At 39.7% G+C, this 21,524-nt stretch overlaps 1 pseudogene; it reads left to right on the top strand.

Moving 5' to 3' along the window:
- The first annotated feature begins 1,832 nt into the window (after nt 1-1,832).
- Nucleotides 1,833-2,270, top strand: LOC143549487 (small ribosomal subunit protein uS10m pseudogene; annotated as a pseudogene).
- Nucleotides 2,271-21,524: the final 19,254 nt, after the last annotated feature.

Genomic DNA, 21,524 nt, shown 5'->3' with positions numbered 1-21,524 from the left:
GTTGGTGAGTAGGCAGCGGCTAATAGTGACAAACAGTACTAGAGGGTGCTCCTCCTCGCACTGTTGTCGGTGAGCTGTCACCCTGTGATTGGCTCATGGGTTGTTCTGGTCAGATCGTCTGTCCTATCCATACCTTGGTAGGTATAGTACAAAAGATCTTTCAGAATCATACAGACTGGCTCATTTAGGCGGGATTGTTCCTGCCTTGCTCATTCCTTCATGTGACTACTGAAGTATCTATTGTCTTGTGCGTGTAGCCCTGCTGTCTGCGGGTAGCCTTCCCTGATGGCTTGTATCCGCAACTGCGGGAACAGGCGGGGTACTTCACCATTGGGAGGCTTTCCCTGCGTGTATAGCTTGCGTACTGCGCGTAAGGTTCTATGAGCATGGTGGGTCCTGCGGGAGCAGATGGTCTTTGCGCCGACGTCCCTGTTCAAGGTGAGTCTTGCGGGACCAACTAGGCTCTGCTGGGACCTACCTCTTCATCATCTTAATTATCTTGAGTATCTAGATAACGATGCTTCTTTTAGGGAAGTATCCATACATGGGTCGTTGCATAGTGTGTATGTACTCCGGTCTTAAGCTTAGGGTTGGTGGATATAAGATGTTTAAAAGTAACATCGTAACAAGTTTAACAATGTGTTCACCAAAAGAGTTGGAGGCGGTAGAATTTCAACATGAGGACCAAGCTTGAATACAAACGCATGAACTTGGATAGAATTTTGGGTGTAAATAAAAAAAAACCCTACTCAAATACTATCTTCTAACTATGATAATAATGTAATATACTTAAACTCCAATAATATATTATCTAATAAAAGCATCAAATTCAAAATTCGTAGCACCAATAGAAAAGTGTGAATTTTTTCAACACGAATAACAAGAATTTTATGGGTTTGAGACATTGAGACTTGGCTTTGCTTTAAAAGGATAGTGATGGGAGAAAATGTTTATATAAATTTAGACAAAACAATTATCAGATTCGGTTTTAAATGGACTCACCACAGAAATCTCTCACAACGACAATTATACTGATAATGATATAGTAAAGCAACGGTACCGATAATAAATTGATGAATTTTTTTAAACTAACTTGTAAATAATAAAGATGTTAAAAATAAATAACTAAAATGACGAAAATACAATAGAACACAAAAGGAAATAAAGAACGAATTTTGGGTTTGCTTGAATCAGATAAGCAAGGATCGTTAAGGAGCATGAAAACTAAGTGCAATGGTGCAGATGATAAAGTGCTAAAAGGATTCATATACCCAAGTTAGGCTTTTCGATTCCCACGGTTATTCGGTCATGATGTCATTAGACAACACCAATAATCATCCAACTCTGACGCAAACATGGTTTTGACACAAAAAGACACTTAGACCCCCTAGCTTTGAGGCAACAAGCTATCAACCAATAAACCAATTATTTATAAAAACTGTTGTTTACAAAAAAAACGTTTACAAATCAGATTTTAATCTTTAAAATTAGGACTATTGGTTTTTATTGGTCCCAAGTATTTCATTTTTGCCGGCGGCGCTGGTCCCAACTAACACTTTAACTGCCAACGGTCCCAACTTTCACACATGTGTCTGCCACCAGTCCACGACTAACCGAGTACTAACTCCGTTATGTTTTAGCTGACGTGTCCATCCTACGTGTTAAAAAACCTTGACATGGCGATTTTGTAACCTAATTATGAAACTCTTAAGAAGTTTAAGGGCTCGTTTTTAATTTTCCTTATAGTTCTGTAACTTGTACGCCGGAATCCATCCATCCATCCACACACACTCCCAAATTAGGGTTACCCATTTCCACCGCTGTAAACCGCCATGACGTCACCTTTCAGAAACCTATTCTTCAAATCCGTTTCCGGCAACGCCATCCTCCGTCACGAAACCAAACGATCCAAATCCGACTACACCAAAATCCAAATAATGATAAAATCCTTCGATCCAAACAGCAAAAGTCTTCACCCTGAGCTTCCACCTACCACGCGTACAATCGGATTACCTTCACGACGGTCCTTATTCACCGTGTTGAAGTCGCCTCACGTGCATAAGAAAGCACGAGAGCAGTTTCATATGAAGATTAATAAGCAGATGTTGGTGATGGAAGCCAAGAGGAATGAGCTGCGTAATAAGTTCTTTTGGTTGAAACAGCAGAGGATATTTGGGTCTCAGTTTGAAGTGTTGTTTAGTTTCAAGACACGCTTGGAGAAAGATAAGCTGCAAAAGGTTCTTCAGAGTGGTTCGAATGGTGTTTGTTAAATGTTGAGATGATGATTCAAATGCCCCACAACAGATTTTGTAACCTGTTCGATCGATTCAATGATTGAATTAGGGTTTTAATTTGGGGTTGTTCTTGATCGTCGATCGATTGGAGATATCGATTTGGGTTTAGGGTTTTTTGTTATTAATATACAGGAGGAGAAGGGTTTTTTGTTATTAATATACACGCAGGCAGCCACGTCAAGGTTTTTTAACACGTAAGATGGACACGTCAGCTAAAACATAACGGAGTTAGTACTCGGTTAGTCGTGGACTGGTGGCAGACACATGTGTGAAAGTTGGGACCGTTGGCAGTTAAAGTGATAGTTTGGACCAGCGCCGGCAAAAATGAAATACTTGGGACCAATAAAAACCAATAGTCCTTAAAATTATTAATTTTCACACGTTATGAAATTGCTCAAGTTAATTAGACGAACCAATTAACCTAAGGATGATAAACAGATTAAAGATTGCATGTTACAATTAAAATCAATCAACCACACAATTAAGAAATTAAAACTGGCTACAGTAAATAAGAATAATTATTTATACCTTGTTCGAATCCCACTTGAGGTCTAGTGGTAGGAGACTTGGATTCTCCAATAGAGACTCAAGTTTGAATTCCACTTGTGTCATATTTGGGTAAATATTGGCAATGAAAGATTTGAGCTAGGTCTTGTACAAAGGTTGTTAGTTTGAACCTTGAGCTCACCCGGGTTTTCGTCCCACCGTGTGTTACGCCAGAGAGTTATGCTCTTGTGGTGGCACAACGGCTGTCAAGTGGCAGTCGGCGGTATGGTTTCCCGGGGGAACGCCCAAGCCAAACTCTAAAGCCAGCATGGGCCCGGTTGAGAAAACATAGTCTGGCCAGAGTGGGGCATCGGGACTCTCCAAATTTAGAGAATGCGGTAGCCTAAATACAAGAAAGTCGTCGTTCTAAAAAAAATATGCATGCCTTGTTTTTTGCATCACCAATTTACTAAACGACTAAATCACCAATACAAATGTAAATTGGGAATTAAATTTGTATTAGAAATAGCAATTAGCAATTAGCAATTAGCAATTAAATTCTTATTAGCAATAGCAATTAAATTCGTATTAGCAATAAAATCTGTATTGAAATCAAGTTATAAAAATTAAAGATTTCATGAGATTAAAAAAAAAAGTGATAAAAGTTTAGGTCTTGGGCAGTGGCTTTGCGTTTTTAATCCCACGATCATTCTTCATACTAATTCACTAACGTATAATAACAAACTTTGTATACTAATCGGTCTAATATATACACAAAGCAATAATCCAATGAAGTTAAAAGAAAAGTTCAAATCATAGAATGTAGAGTGTTTTTAGTATATTTTTTATTTACGTAGTAAAATATAAATAACAAATAAACATGGTTTAAGATTTAAAAGAAATACAATGCTTCCTATATAATATTTAATTTAATCTTTGGCACTTGCATTGTAAAACTTGTTTGGTGAAGAAGTAATTAACCAGGAGATGTGAAAGTAAAAGATAAGTTTATGGTGTGTTTTAACTAAAAGGCCCAAAACACATTAACCTAGGTTCATGTCTCTTCGGACAGCAATCCTAGGTTGGAATAATAATAATAATAATAATAATAATAATAATAATAATAATAATAAAACTAAAAATCAGGGTGGCGTTCGAACCCGTGACCAATAATAATAATAATACGGTAACACTTTGGGTTGCAAGGTGAGCATGTGCCCACCCTGTCTTGGCCTTTAATCCGGTTATAATTACATGTCAAGACTCGTTTCTATCTTATTGATAAAAAGCTTAGCTTAAAAATGTAGGAAACAAAAACATGACAAGAAAATTGAGAGAAAACAAGGAACCGAAAATAAACCGAACAATTAATTTGATAAACACGTTTACCGACTGCGCTCTTTTAATCTTTATTAATGCTTAATGGAATTGTTGATCATTCAAAATCCAAAACCATCAGCCGTCACACGAACCAATTTCTCTAAATTCCAAAATCCCTTGTCGGTTTTTATTCTTGTGCGTCACCGACTTCCTTTTTGTGATGATTAGCCCAATAATAATCTCTCCGGCCCAACTAAGGTGTAGAAAACTCACGGCCCTCACTCTATAACCAATATTGATCACGTGTGGCGTGTGCATATCACATCTGTTTGCCAACTTATGAATCACACAATAACTAAATCAATTGAATTCAATATATTTGAGCTTACGTATTAGCTCTAACCATTTATCTTGTTTACCTCTGAAGAAACACTAAGTGACCCCGGCAGATTACGGATAATCTTAGGGTCAAGTAGATGTTTCCCACGAGGGTTAGGTCCGGCAAAGATGGTTATTCTTCTGATGACCTGCAAAACAGACACCGTGAGCTCGTCACTGAGAAGGGGGGGTACCTCCTTGTGACCACCCTCCGGCGTGAGAATCAGACTAGATTGCTGTGAATACAAGTGTATATTAAGAGAAATAGCTAGAGCAGATAAGATATGTGATGGTATAAGATGTGTTCATACCATTCCAGAGTGTTGGAGTATTTATAGCCGAAGGTAGGTTTCCAAGCAGGTACAGCCAGCTGTATAATATTCCTTTTCTACCAACTGTGGGCTACGCACGTGCCATGCTGGTGGTTGGTGGGTAGGCAGCGGCTGATAGTGACATGGCCGGCTGTGTACTATTCCTTTTCCACCAACTACAGGCTATGTACGTGCCACGACAAGGGTTGGTGAGTAGGCAGCGGCTAGAGCGTGCTGCTCGTCGTACTGTTGTCAGTGAGCTGTCACCCTGTGATTGGTTCATGGGCTGCTTTGGTCAGATATTGTCTATTTTGTCCATACCTTGGCAGGTATAGTACAAAAGATCCTCCAGAAGCGTACGGACTGGCTCATTTGGGCGGGAGTATTCCCGCCTTGCTCATTCCTTCTTCAGGTGACATTACTGAATTATTAAGAGTTAGTGCCTTGTGCGTGTAGCCTTACTATTAGTGCGGGTAGCCTCCGCTGATGGCTTGTATCCGCAGCTGCGGGAACAGGCGGGGTACTTCACCATTGGGAGGCTTTTCCTGCGGGAACAGCTGGCGTATGCGCGTAAGGTCTTCATCTCTCTGAGCATGGTGGGTCCTGCGGAACCAGTTAGTCTTTGCGCAGACGTCCCTCTTCAAGGTGAGTCTTGCGGGTCCAACTGGGCTCTGCTGGGACCTACCTCTTCAAGTCCCCCAGTCCAATGTTCTTCTCATGAATTGTTAATAAGTGAGGTGAACTTTTGGACTTAAGCAAAGGGTTTTGAAAAGGGTTTTTAGTTTTAAGGTTTTCCGTGGGGATTCTTCCCGCGGTTTTCCTAATGTCACGTGCAGAAATTCCCGACTTTTCTGCTTGATCTTTGGGTATGATGCGGGTAGGTGTGTAACCTCCTCGCAAGTCAGGAGCGTTGAGTTTTACTTGTGTAGATTCTCCACGATGTTTTGGTAGTTTTAGACATAGTGATTAATTATGTTAAACAACCAATTCCATCTTGGAGCTTCAAACAATCTAGTTCTCAACGTTCCCGCTATGCGGGGATGTTATTTCCCTTTCCACAAGCATGGCCCAGAAGATCCTTCTTGATTTTAATTCCCTGCAAGTGCTAAGTATGTGAAGGGTTTCGCCTTGACACTGTACCCGCACTCGTCTTATAGTTACTTGACTTCCAAGGTATTCTTGGCTTCAATTCCCTGCAGGTGCTAAGTATGTGAAGGGTTTGCCTTGACACTGTACCCGCACTTGTCTTACGGTTTCTTGGTTACCAAGGTATTCTTGGCTTCAATTCCCTGCATGTGCTAAGTATGTGAAGGGTTTCGCCTTGACACTGTACCCGCACTTGTCTTACGGTTTCTTGGTTACCAAGGTAAGGGGATATATTCCCTCTTATTTTTGAATCTTTTTGAATCTTTTTGATTTGCTTTATAAACGTTATATGACTTGCTCATGCATATTATAGTTTAATTTGGCACTTGTTTTGCCTCATAAACAATATATGATTCACTCATGCATACTTTAGTTTAACTTAGCAATTTTCCAAGTGCTTTGAATAAGTTAACCTTTCGACGCGCGGTTGTCAATAGGTTAATGTTCAGTTTCCTCTATCATGATTGTGCGGGTAAGACCGTCACTTTCATTTAGTGGGATGACCAAACTTCACCTATAACTGACCTGCGTGAAGGTTTTCCTCATGTTTTCCTTAGAAATTTTTGCCGTTTCTTGTGTTTATGCGGGTTTTGCCGCCGTCCACACGCAACGACTTACTTCCCCACTTATTTATGCGGTGAATACCGGCATATCAGTGTTTTGAATAAGTATAAAGGTAAGACTATCAACACAATGTGATAAAGGAGAATCATTTCCATTAGAAGTGGCTCTAGGCCTTTTCTTTATAAGTTTGGAATTGATCTACATGTAACATTTGCGTAATTGAGCTCCATTCCATGTTCTTGGGATGGGGGTGCCATCGAGCCTTTCGAGCCGGTATGCGCCCTTTCCCAAAACTTCTTTGATAATGTATGGCCCTTCCCAGACCGGGGCCAGCTTTCCTGGGCGTTCTTGGTTCGAAGCCTCGTTGTTACGCAGTATGTAGTATCCGACATTGAAGTTGCAGAGTTTTACCCGCGTGTTGTAGTACTTTTGCATTTGTCGCTTGTAGTTCTCTTCACGCGCTGCGGCTAAGTCTCTGCGTTCTTCGGTTAGCATTAGGTCTAACCGTCTTTCCGCATCATTGTCTTCTGGCTGAATCAAGACCCTTGGTGAGGGTAAACCAATTTCGATCAGGACCATGGCTTCAGTGCCATAAGTGAGGCTGAACGGGGTTTCTCCCGTACTGGCCTTTTTCAGCGTTCTGTTTGCCCAAAGGACGTGTGGAACTTCGTCCACCCAGCCGGATCTGTGTTCCAAGAGTCTTTTCTTTATGCCGTCGACGATGCTCTTATTTGCTCTTTCCACCTCACCATTACCCTGCGGGTGCGCCACTGAGGTAAAGGTGTGGGTGATTTGAAGTTCTTCCAGCCACTTTTGTAGCTTCTTGTCAGCAAAGTTGGTGCCGTTATCGCTCACCAGATTCTGGGGAAGTCCAAAACGACAAATAATAAATTCCCAAATAAATTTTTTGATATGTTTTGCGGTTGTTTGGCTAAGGGTTTTGCTTCTATCCACTTGGTGAAGTAGTCGATGGCGACCACTAGAAACTGAACGTTCCCTGATGTTGTGGGAAATGGGCCTGTCACATCGATGGCCCACTTCTGAAATGGCCATGAAGAGGTGATTGGAACAAGTTCATTCTTCGGGCGATGCGTGTTGGGTGTGTAGAGTTGGCAAGACCTACACTTTCTGATGTATGCCAGCGCATCCGTATGCATCCCCGGCCAAAAGTATCCCGCGTTGTTTAGCTTAGCTACAACAGCGCGTGGACCTGCGTGTACTCCACAGATGCCTTCGTGCACTTCCCTTAGGAGGTAGCCAGCATCTTGGTTGTCCATGCATCTTAGGAGTGGGTCAAGAAAGTTACGCCTGTAAAGGATGTTATCGATGAGTTGATAGTTCAGTGCTTTACAGCGTATTTTTCTTGCCTGTGTTCTTGACTCTGGTAGTATACCCGCCGCAAGGTAATTTATTATTGGTGTCATCCACGTTTCTGTGCCAGTTTGGATGACACAGATTTCCTTGTGCGGGACTGATGGTGCTCCAAGGAGTTCAATGCGGATGTCCTTTCCCAAGTGGGTGAAGGCTAATGATGCAAGCTTGCTTAACGCATCCGCAGATTTGTTTTCGCTACGCTTGACGTGTATGACCTTACAATCGTTAAAGTCGCGCATAAGGGTTTTTGCTTGTGCGAGGTACAGGGCCATTGTGTCGTTCACGGCCGTGTACGTCCCGTTTATTTGGTTGGCTACTAACATGGAATCCACGTGGGCTTCCAAGTTTTTTACTCCCATCTTACGCGCAATTCTCAGCCCGGCCAAGAATGCTTCATACTCCGCTTCGTTATTTGTACTTGGAAAATCCAGTCGAATAGCGTAAGTGTATTCTTGGCCTGCTGGGTTGGTTAGTTTCAACCCTGCGCCTGAGCCCTCGTTGCTGGCTGCTCCATCAGTGTAGAGTCGCCAGACATCATCGATGTCCTGTGCTGGAGAGGGTTGAGCCTCCTCCTGGCACTCTTTCTCCCGCGAAGCGGGGACTTCTGCAATAAAGTCGGCCAAGACCTGGCCTTTTATGGCTGGCCTCGGCTTGTACTTTATCGCGTATTCTCCCAATTCTATTGCCTATTTGGCTAGGCGTCCTGACAATTCGGGTTTGCCTAGAACGTTTGCGAGTTTGAAGTTGGTGAGAATGGTGATTGGGTGACCTTGGAAATATCGTCTTAGCCTGCGTGAAGCCTGTACAAGTGCTAAGACTAATTTTTCCAGGGTAGAGTACCAGGTTTCTACGTCTGTTAGGACACGGCTAACATAGTAGATTGGCATCTGGATGCCTTTTCGCTCTACTAGCAGGACGGCCCCGGTTGCTCTATCTGTGGCGGAAAGGTATAGGATTAATTCCTCCCCCGCTTCTGGTGATGTGAGCGTTGGGAGTTCGATCAAGCGTGACCGAATTTCCTGAAAAGCTGCTTCCGCTTCTGGTGTCCAGCGGAAGTGCGTTTTCTTTAAACAGTTTCTCAATGTGGACACGAATGGGAACGACCTATCCGCATGGTTTGCCAAAAAGCGGTTAAGTGCGACTAGGCGTCCATTCAGTGTCTGAGCTTGCTTGATGGTAGTAGGTGATTCCATTTTGATAATGGCTTCGACCTTTTCAGGGTTCGCTCTGAAGCCATCTTTAGTAACAATGACTCCTAAGAACTTCCCTTCTTCCATCCCAAAGGAACACTTGCTCGGGTTGAGCTTCATGTTTATCTTTCTGAGCGTGTTGAAAGTTTATTCGATGTCTTTCAACATCGTTTCTGGGTCAGTGCTTTTGATGACCAAGTCATCCATGTAGACTTCCAAGTTCCTCCCAATTTGGGCATGAACTCTTTGTCCATCAGGCGTTGGTATGTGGACCCGGCATTCTTAAGTCCGAATGGCATCATTTGATAACAAAATGTGCCATCGGGCGTCCGAAATGCGGTTTTGTCCTGATCGTCAACGGCCATGTGGATTTGATGGTACCCCTTATACGCATCAAGGAAGCATTTAAGGCGAAACGGTGCTAACGAATCTACCTTAAGATCAATTTTGGGTAACGGGTAACAATCTTTGGGGCATGCTTTGTTTAAGTCTTTGAAATCTATGCACATGCGCCATTGTTTGTTAGACTTCGGTACCATGACGGGATTTGCAACCCATGTTTGATATCTGCTAACGCGTACGATGCCCGTGTCAAGGAGTTCCTTGACTTGGGTTCTACACGCGTTAGCTTGTTCCGCCCCCATTACTCTGCGCTTTTGTATGACTGGCGTAAAAGCCGGGTCACACTTGAGCTTATGCTCTGCCTTACTTCGAGGTACACCAGTCATGTCAGCTGGTGTCCACGCAAAGATGTCAGCGTTTTTCTGTAGTAAGCGTTTGAGTAAGGTGCGCGTAGGATCAGTGACTGTTGGGCCAATGGTAACAGCCTGGTCAGGGTATTTGCCATTGAAGGCCCATTCTTCTGGTTCGGTGATGGTTGGTTTAGCCATCTTTGGTTTGGGTTTTGATGAGACAGATGCGATGCATACCTGGGGAATACCGGTGTTCATCGCTACACCCTCAGCTGTTGACCATCCCATCATGCCGTGGACTGAAGATACCACGGCATTGAATCTTGCCATCCCGTCTCTCCCGAAGAGAATTCGTATGTGTGGTGTGGCTTCCTCATTACGACAAAGTCCACGTCTTCTGTGCGGGAGTGTTTCCCGTCTGTGAGAATGACGGGGAAAGATAGGATACCCAGGGAGTGTTAGTGCTGCCGTCGAACCCTTCCATCGAGGCGTAGACCGTTTCCAGGCGTTCCTTGTCTTCGTCGTCTAGCTTGTCGAAGAACTGCCTGTACATAACCGTTGACGAGGCGCCGTTGTCAGCAAGAGTGCGGGAAGTGATGTAGTGCCCCAGCTGGCTTTTGATGACGATAGGGCCTTCTTTGCTGGGTCCTCCTGGCACTCGCGGGAAGCGCACCTCAGCTTCCTTCCACGCGCATGGTTCTGTCGTTCGTCCTTTTCTTCCTCTGACGTTACTATGAACCATGTGGATGCTGATGTCAACGGGCTTTCGTCCGTTGCTTTTGTATCGGTTATCATTCTTCCCTCCATTCTTGATTGATGCCACAAGGTGTGTAAGTTTTCCATGACGAATGTTTCAACAATATCCCTCAAGGATATACACTCCTCAGTGGTGTGACACTTTGTCCCGTGGAAGTCACAGGATTTGCTCTGATCCACGTTATGTCGTTGCCGGACCATTGGAGCTTTTGGCCATGAGAGTTTTTCGGTGGCAAATATCTCCGTGACGCTTTTGGTGAGTGGCGTCCACCGGGGGTTTCGGCTTGATGGGTCCGTGTTATCCATTCCGCCTACTAGAGGGCGAGAGCTGGATGAGGTGTCAAAGTTTACCCTTGACTGCCAAATACCTAGCTTCTTCTTTTTGTTTTGCCGGGCGGTCCGGACGTTGTTTTCTCTAGTCCTCTGCGTGTAGAGGTTTGTACTCTGGGGAAGATCCCTACCCAGTTGCTTCTCCGTTTCGGCAAAGCGCTTGGCCGCCGTCATGATGGCATCCCATGTGGATGGCATGCCATCTTTACCTGTCAACGTGCGGATAACACCACGTGGGTTCCGTCCAGTTGCTGACGGTTGCCCCTGCTATGAATCTGTTCAAGTGATCATCTGGGTCGGATATACCATCATAAGTGCCGATGTTGGACATCTGTTTGGCACTCTTCGGGGCGATTGCTTCCGCAATGTCCCTTGCAAACTTGGACGTTCCCGCATTTGCAACAGTTGGTCTAAAGGTTTTGGAGAAGTCACGTGGGTTTCCCCCCGCGTTCCTTGGTTTGAAGGTTTCTCCAAAATCTCTTCTTGGTTGGAAGTCCGTTTCGTTGCGCTTCCCTTTCGCCCTATGACGAGGGTTTGCGTCACTATCGGACTCCTCCCAATCATTATCCAAGTACTCGCACTCATTGCTCATGTTGAGCTGTTAAGTGTTTCCGAACTCGTCAGCCTGTTGGAGTGAACGTAAGCGTTCATCCAACTCAGCTTGGAATTCCTTCTGACGTGCTTCCGCCCACGCTTTAACTTGATCAAGTGTTTGGCGGGGGAGCCTCGTCTGTTGTCTCTCCAACTGGGTATCGGTGAATCCCAGTGAAGGATTGTTTACTGCACTTGCCCCGGCTTGGGTAACCGGGGTAGTGTTCGTAAAAATTGTGTACTCGCCGGTGTTCCCCCCAGCATTGGGGTTGTGGTTACCGGGGTTTCTTGGTCACTCGCTGGCCTTGGCATCGGAGTAACTTTAACCATCTTTCCAGAGGTTTTGAAAAAACTGAGAAAATTAGTTCTAGTTTTTATGCACGGATGGCGCCAATGAAGAAACACTAAGTGACCCCGGCAGATTACGGATAATCTTAGGGTCAAGTAGATGTTTCCCACGAGGGTTAGGTCCGGCAAAGATGGTTATTCTTCTGATGACCTGCAAAACAGACACCGTGAGCTCGTCACTGAGAAGGGGGGGTACCTCCTTGTGACCACCCTCCGGCGTGAGAATCAGACTAGATTGCTCTGAATACAAGTGTATATTAAGAGAAATAGCTAGAGCAGATAAGATATGTGATGGTATAAGATGTGTTTATACCGTTCCAAGGTGTTGGAGTATTTATAGCCGAAGGTAGGTTTCCAAGCAGGTACAGCCAGCTGTATAATATTCCTTTTCTACCAACTGTGGGCTACGCACGTGCCATGCTGGTGGTTGGTGGGTAGGCAGCGGCTGATAGTGACATGGCCGGCTGTGTACTATTCCTTTTCCACCAACTACAGGCTATGTACGTGCCACGACAAGGGTTGGTGAGTAGGCAGCGGCTAGAGCGTGCTGCTCGTCGTACTGTTGTCAGTGAGCTGTCACCCTGTGATTGGTTCATGGGCTGCTTTGGTCAGATCTTGTCTATTTTGTCCATACCTTGGCAGGTATAGTACAAAAGATCCTCCAGAAGCGTACGGACTGGCTCATTTGGGCGGGAGTATTCCCGCCTTGCTCATTCCTTCTTCAGGTGGCATTACTGAATTATTGAGAGTTAGTGCCTTGTGCGTGTAGCCTTACTATTAGTGCGGGTAGCCTCCGCTGATGGCTTGTATCCGCAGCTGCGGGAACAGGCGGGGTACTTCACCATTGGGAGGCTTTTCCTGCGGGAACAGCTGGCGTATGCGCGTAAGGTCTTCATCTCTCTGAGCATGGTGGGTCCTGCGGAACCAGTTGGTCTTTGCGCAGACGTCCCTCTTCAAGGTGAGTCTTGCGGGTCCAACTGGGCTCTGCTGGGACCTACCTCTTCAACTGGGCTCTGCTTACGTATTAGCTCTAACCATTTATCTTGTTTACCTCATATATATATATATATATATATATATATTTAATCAAATTAAAGTAATATATTATATATTTTACACATGTGCATTTTTTACAATATAATTAATGTCTAGCAAGGTGCATTTAGATGAATACATAAAATACACAATCGATTTAATTACTCACGTTAGCTTGTTTTTAATTTTTGGAACCTTTAGAATCTCAATATGAACAAATTAGAAGTACCATCAAACTTTTAGAAATATTTATAATTAGCTCACGTAAGTTAGTCTCATTTTATGTCAAACCTGGGGGGCACGTCTAGATACACAAGTCATCTTTGCTTCGACCTAAAGTGTTGTGGGTTAACCCGTTTGTAGGTTTTATAGTTGGTCGATTATATATCATTAATTAAGTTGTGAAGAAACGTGAACCGTAAAATGATTAAAGATCTTTCTTATATAGGTAAAGAGTTATCACAACATTTTGTTGAAACTTTACAACTTTTCGTAAAGAAAGTATGTCACTTGTAGTGATTTGGTCAAATCAGTAGTAAGACCTTCAATATTAACTCGATTATTGCTTATTATGTGCCTTTTAACAAAAACTCCATTACACCCAAGTTGTTGTTGATGACCACTCACCACCAATGGGTAGTTACCACTGGTAACCAGTTACTACGACTCGTAGTTGTTGCATATCAATTGCTTCTTAGTTACCGTTAATGAACAATAGCAACTTACTACTCAAAATCAATTTTAGATTTATTTAATTATGCAAGTCCGAAACAAATAATATTGCCTTTTCAACAAGACGATTTCATCGGGGGCGTAAGGCGATGCTCAGGATCCGACACTCCCTTACGCCTTGTGTTAAACACAAATTTGCACTGTAAACCACATATCCTTAGCTCAAAGGCAAGTATAATTTCTTTACTTCAAAGTTCAAAGTGTAAACATTCTTTTTACTAACATAAATGTGAAATATGTTGACATTTATCTGTTAAGCTTGTCAAGTACACTTTTTACTATTATGATTTTTACATAACTTCAATACCTAAGCAAATTATAAATACAAAACTAAAAAGTAAATTAGCAGATTATTCTCTTACCTAAAAATAAAGGAAAATAAAACAAAAATAAAAATATGTGTAATGCAGGTTTATTAAGGCAGGGCCAGCTCTGAGAAAGCAAAAAACATTTTAGGCCGAAGACAAAAATTTGTTTAGGCCTTAAGTAAAAGGAGTATTTTGTTGGATTTAAACAATTTAATTTTTATATGGGTTTATTTGGTTATAACTTGATTGTGTATAAAACTTTTGTATAAAAATATGACTAAACAAACCTCAAATGAGAATAGATGCCACAACCTTGGGAGTGATACCTATTTGCCACCAGATCAAACTATTGGTTATGTAATTGAGTTTAAATACTAAATATACATGTTGTTTTAATAAAAATACATATATTTTACAAAAAAAAAAAATTCGGGCCTACGGGGTGTTGGGTTTGTGGCCGTTGATGTGCTAAAAGTAGTCAATTAATTATTAACTAAAAGTATACTAATCTAGACACTAAGTAATACTCTAGACCCTTAAACTTAACTTAAACTACTAACCGGCAAGTAAACCGATCGACTCTAGTACAGCTAAGTAAGTCCGGATATCGAACCCACGAGACTATTTAAATTACGAAACTAGCAAATTAGACTAAACTACAAGACACGACTATTTATTAATAATATTTGAGGGGGATTTTAAAACTAATTAATTAAAACTTTAATAATAATTAACTAATGATTACTTTAATTAAACTATTAATAAACTAATTAATATAATAATAAAACAAACCCTAATTATTTAAATAATAATAAAACATAATTATTACTTATTAATTAATTAATAAAACTTTAAACCTAATTTAATTTTAACTAATAAACAATTTAGAAAACTTGGATTAATTCAGATGATGAAAATAACTACCCAGGCCAGAATCCCCAAAGTTACGGTTATTAATTTAAATGGAAAAACGCAAGTTATGGAACCGGGATCATAAAATAGACCCTTGACAGAAAACCCGAACAGGACCCTTGAACTTCAAGAAGACGCCTATGGATTTCTAACAAGTTTTAAGACTCACCAGTGTTTTATATTAAACTTCCTTACAGTTATTTAATTGCTTATGTCTAAGTATCTTTTATGACGAAAACCTACCTTACAGCGCGGAATTCAAAAGATAGCAAAGCAGACTCAATTAATTTAATAGACTAAGCTGACAATCAAATCTAGACGGACTCCTTACGAAGAACTAAATCTAGCAATCCCGACAAGTAAAGATCTATCAACAACCTATCACCTTACAGCTTTCTAGGCTGGCAGTTCACTTTTATTTATTTACTTGATTTTATTGTTTCTATGATTTTAATGCATATTAATCACAAACTAGCCAAGAACACACAGTAAATGACCTAACAAAACCCTATCATATGAAACAATCAACAAGGGTAATGTGAAACAATAAATTCAAGTAAACAAAACCAAACAATTATACGCATTAATTCAATCAAAACTCAACCGCTTACTTAGAACATAAAATCCATAACGAAACGAAATCCAAATAATAATCAAACCGAACTAAGGTTCATCACGACCTAGGCAGTCTAAAAAGTTTAGCCTAACATCTTAAAATAAAAGAAACTAAAATAATAAAGTGCAACAACCAAGCTCATAATTAAAATAATAAATTCAAACCGACTATGATGATGCTTGGTTGAGTAAAGTTGAACCCAAACGATCTCCACTTGAACCAAAGTGCTTTATCTCTTTATAATATTCTTCTTTGCGTTCACTGTTGCTCAGCTACAAATACAAAACAAACAATAATAATTTTGATGTATGCCGAATGCCTCTCTCCTGCCAATATCTTTTTCGGCCCCTTTCTTATATTTTATGATATCTTCTTTTCCAAGACAAACTAACCGACATCCAAACCTTCTAACCCTCGGCCTTTTACAAGCCCAAACATTAATTTCCAGCCCACTGATATTTCCTTGGCCCAATGTAAATATTGATATCATTGTTGTCCAATTCCACTGTCTGATCACGTGCACATCTGCCAAACTAAATATTAGTGTCACAATATAGAGTAACAATTAAAAAGTTAATTTATGATTCTACGTATCATTCAAATTTTCAACATGCACTCATTTTATTTTAGACTTTTAAACTTATTATAATATACATAAATAAGTGTATAAAATAAATGGATTAGTAGGTTATTATTGTTAAAACGATTTACTCGCTTGTCTCAAGTTTAGTAAAACTATCCAATTTTACTCATTATCTATTAGAACGTTTAAAATCCACATATGAGCCAACTAAAAATAATATTCAATAAAAACATGGCTTAAAAGTATTTAAAGCGTAAGAAATATTTCTATAATAATATGTATTTTTTAGACCACATCAGCCGTCAACCACCCGGCCACACCTTATGGGCGGCCCTGTATTAAGGTGATCAGATAGCGTATCGTTTAATACCATACATTTCTCATACCTATAAAAAAAAGTTTCAAAATTAATATCATACCGGTTCACATACCTAAATACATGTTCCAAATATTTCGAATTTATTCGTTGAGTTCAAATGCCATATTTTTCTTAGTTTATACGGTGTGCAATGGATGAGGGTGGGGGCGTCATGTCCGTATGTCACACCTTAACGCCCTAACCGGTTAACCTAGGTTTTAAAAGGTGTGCATGAGGTGTGCCTAGGCGAGAGGCTACATCATTAGGTGCGAGACTCGTCACTTTTGTTTGCCTAAGGTGCATGTGGTACAGAAACGACCGTTAATACAATATTTGGTCGCTTTTTTTCAAACGTTAGGTGTGGCCATGTGAAATAAAAAACAGAGACTATATGAAGTTGAATTGGAGTTGCATTGAGGGATCTATGATCTATCATGAGGGAATGGATTGCGAGGAGCAGAAACATATCAATAGGAGATTACTGCTTTTAGGATTAATCACGTCAAGTCGCTATGATATTTTATTACCTATATAGAGTAAAAGAGACATTTGGTGTCACAACATGGGTTCTAGAAGTTATATATATCCCAGATATTTGTAAAGCTATTACAATAAGTGGTTCTGGTTGGTTGGCTTTGGATATATTGTTAAAGGGTCTCTACATTACTTTGTCCCAGGTTTGATTACCACCAAAAGCACATGCTTTTTTTACTTGTGTCAGTTAGGGATGGGCAAATTCGAGACTGGTACCGGTCGGTATCGAATCGGTACCAACGTTTTGAGTTTCGGTACCGGTACCGTACGGGACTGGTATTTCCCGAAATTTTACTTTAAATACCGGTCCCGTCCTGGTCCTGTAACGGTACAGAACCGAATATTTCGGTACCGGTACCAAGAATCCGCGATTTTCGGGACCGGACCGGTCGGTACCTGTACGGTTCCGATCTCTTCCCTAGTGTCAGTGTCAAGCAGTTTTGAAACATATCTCCGACCAACTGAATTAACGGACCGAATAGCAATTTTATTATTTTTTTTAGTTTCGGTATCTTAACTAATGTGACGAAACCGACCGAATTTGCGTAGACTCACCACCTTAAGGCTCGAGTTTGACCAACGTCTGGGTTTACCGACCGACGGCACCGCATTGGTTTATCTCAATTTATATATTTTTTAATTTTTTTGTTTTATTTCTGGTACTGTAACGAACGTAACCGTACGGTAATGAACATTATGGAAATTGACCAAATTCACGTTGACTGACCCGCCTCAACACCCGGGACTGACACTGCTCGGGATTTACCAACACCCGATTTTACCGACTGGCACCGCCTTATTGGCCCGCCTCAATATTTATATTGTTTGTGTTTTTGTGTTTGTTTTTGTTCCGGCACCGTAACGAATGTAACCAAAAGCGTAATGAACATGACGAAAACCGACCAAATTTACATAGACTCATCGCCTCAACGCGCAGGACCGACAATGTATATGTTTACCAAAGGGGGCAAAATGTTCTGAATTCCCGCCGAGTTATCGAGTTACCGCCTCAACGCCCATAAGCCGCGCAATGTGCGATAAATTACTAATTTGTACTAAATTACATTTTCTTTTCTTACTTAAGACTTATAATTAGTTTTTCTAACTTGTTATTTGTTACATGACTACTTAAAAACAACTAGTCTGGTTATTTACCCATCTTGAATTCGATCGGTTTCGGTTACGTTCATTACACTATTACAATACCATAACTAAGAAAACTTGTATAGCTTACGATACAAATAATAACATATTTAAAATTACATTCATACGGTCACTGCCGGACGTTGTGGTGGCGACTCGACCCAAATGCAGTTAGTCTTGGTTAAGACACATTTCAAACGACATTTCTGTCGGTAAAACCTGAGCGTTGCGGTTGGTGGCAACTCGACATGAATTTGGTCGGTCTCAATTACAACACATTTCAAATTACGTTTATTTAGTTGGAAAAACCGTGACATCACGAATTCAATCGGTTTTGGTTACATTCATCACGGGACCAACACTTAAAAAAATTACATATTAAAAGCAAAAAAAAAAATAAAGAAAAAAATTTCATTGCAATATTCAAAAAAATTCTTGTGAATGACCTAATACTGGATCCGTCCAGGTAAAACAAAAACAAATAAGAAAAGGCATATTTGCTGGATGGGATTCGAACATGCACATGAAAATCAAAATTATATTAAATGAATTCAACATCAGCCATCAAGCCAAGTACAAATCTATAGCATGGACATCAACTGAATTAATGCAAACTCATTATAGCTTTTAAGATTTTGTGACACCAACATGCAATATTTATCTTATACTGAGTATTAGCCCGCCGCGTTGTGGCGATGCAGCAACGCGAATTCGGTATGGATCAGTTAGGGTCGTAACTGTAACAATAATAAACCCAAAAAAGTAAACACACTAATACTATTGACACTCGTATAACTTATAATATAAAAAACATATTTAAAATTACTTGTAGTCGATTAGTAAAACCCACACTGTGTGGCTGTGAGTTGACTCAAATTTGGTCGGTAGGGTCACGACACAGAAATTAAACCTATCGGGTCACGACACAGAAATTAAACCAAAAAACATATTTAAGCCACAAACAAATACAAAATCATTTAAAAGACGAAAAGAAAGTAAAAATAGAAATCAAAAAACTAATTGATCTAACGCCTGTTCCTGAGTTTTTTTAAAGGAGGGAAAGGATATGAAAACTAAGGAAAGTTAGAAAAATCGGTGTTCTTGAGTTTTTTTTTAGGATGGAAAGGAAATGAGTAAGAGTTAAAAATGATTAAATTAATGTGTTTTCCCAATAAATATCATCCTAAAAATGAGATGATTACTAAGGATAACTATTTCTTAACATAGTTATCATTTCCTTTCCTCTAATTTCCTTCCAACTCAAAAACACACCTAATTAAAAAAAAATTCTTCCCTTCCCTTCCCTTCCCTTCCCTTTCTTATCCTTTCCTCTCATTTCCTTTTCTTTCCTTTATTAAAAAACTCATGAACAAAGCGTAAAAGTTAAACAGTCCTTCAACAATTGATGGAAGAAAATAATAATAATAAAAAAAAAGTCCACCACCAATTGACGGAAGAAAATAATAATAATAAAAAAAAAGTCCTTCACCAATTGACGGAAGAAAATAATAATAATAAAAATGGTCGCATGAAGAATCGAACTCAAGCAAACGATACACCACAGCTTCAAAAAAAACACGCTTGACCATCAGTGGCGGACCCAGGATTTTTTGTCAATGGGGTCCCAATTTTTCCGGTTTACAAAATTTTTGGGTCGGTCGTTATTCGGGTCGGGTCGAGAGGAGGAACATAATAAAACACGAAAATATGGTGTCATCGGAAACGAGTAAGTAGAAAGAATATAGATTAGAAACTAGATAGAACATACACTTTTAATTCATTTTTATTCATACCCGAAAAACATAAGCGTAAGCTATATATATATGGTCTTACATGAATAACCAAGACATGAAAAACTAACTCTTACACAAATAAATGATTAATTATAATATACATACACAAGATAAATAATTTAAGTATATGTAAAACTCATGTTGTCATTATATATGTTGCATGGTGACAATGGTTATATGGGATAAACTAAAGTGATAATGGTTATATGGGATAAACTAAAGAAAAAACACAAATACCCTAACTAAATAACTAATATTTACTAGAATATTAAAAAAACAACAAAAACTGGGTATGGTGAGGCTTGAACCTGCAACCTCTCAAAGAAAAAACAAGGGACTTTCCACTAGACTAGTTCAGCCTTAATAGTATGGGTTCCAAGTATTAATTTTTATGGGGTCCTTACAAAATTTAATATATCGTCTCTAAGTAATTTTTAAAAAACATTGGTGTCCCGGGACCCCGATGGGAACTATGTGGGTCCGCCCCTGTTGACCATTTGAGCCAGCCAGTAAACTGAAAACTAAACAAAATAATTTACTTAAAAAAGAACTTAATAAGACTTTATGGCACCAAAATTTGATATTTATCTATAGTTATAATTATAATATGTGGAATTGCGGATAACAAATTTCCAACTAGAACTTAACAAACAACCGAATCTATCTATAATATATATAAACGAAAACATAAAAATCTTATGTGTCGCGATGTGGTCGCTCCCCTCTTTTTTGGAGTCACCAGATTTGCTTGATTTGTAAATGAAGGTTTCTCATGCATTTGACCCGAATTCATGGGTATGGGTCTTACCAAACCCATATATCATTTAAACGAGTTATAAAATCTCATTAAATTAAAAATTATTCTCACCAAATTATTGATGTAAAAATCCTATAAAATAGGATACACTAAAATTAATATCTTATCTATTTTAAAAAATATATATATATATTATTTAAATTAAAAAATCAATTTTATAGTAAAAAAAATAAACTTGTTTTGGGTCTCATCAAACCATAAGTATATTATTAACTTTTATAAATATTATTTATAATTAAAAATCAATTTTATAGTATAAGAAATAAACGGGTCTTGGGTCTCATTAAAACCATATAGCTTTTAAATCGGGTTATAACATTTCATTTATTAGTGAAACAATTTATCACCAAACCATAAGTATATTATTAACTTTTATGCAATAAAAAAATATAAATTAAAAAAATAAATAAATATTAAAACAAATAATATAAAACAACCCCCGTAATACGGGGGATAAAAACTAGTGAATAGATATATTTAAATCCATTATCCAAACTTAAAGAACACCACAGGGCCCCACCTACCAAGATAACTCTCACAGTCACAACCTACCGAGTTCCGATGATAACGGCGGCACCACCGTCACGTCTCCGTCGTACACCACCCTTATAGACATTTATTCTATATAATATTATTTATATTAATATTAATATTAAAAAGCCGGTAGACTTATAAGGGTACCTCTCTTATACCAATCATCTGACACGTGTCATGACTCCTGACACTATATAAAACCGCAAAACCTGAAATGATTGACACGTATCACCTGAGCTGCCACTCACCTACCAACACCACCGTCTTAATTTCCTTCTATATATATAAAATATATCGTCACCTTTTGTTTATACTCATTCATTCGGTGTATTGTATGATATCTTTTGTTGTCAGTGAAGACTTAGTTAAAAACATAAGT

The sequence above is a fragment of the Bidens hawaiensis genome, unplaced genomic scaffold, assembly GCF_021521415.1.
Source record: "Bidens hawaiensis isolate Kalapana, Puna unplaced genomic scaffold, B.hawaiensis_p1.1 tig00015610_1, whole genome shotgun sequence".
NCBI lineage: Eukaryota > Viridiplantae > Streptophyta > Magnoliopsida > Asterales > Asteraceae > Bidens > Bidens hawaiensis.
This window is presented reverse-complemented; position numbering and strand designations above follow the sequence as displayed.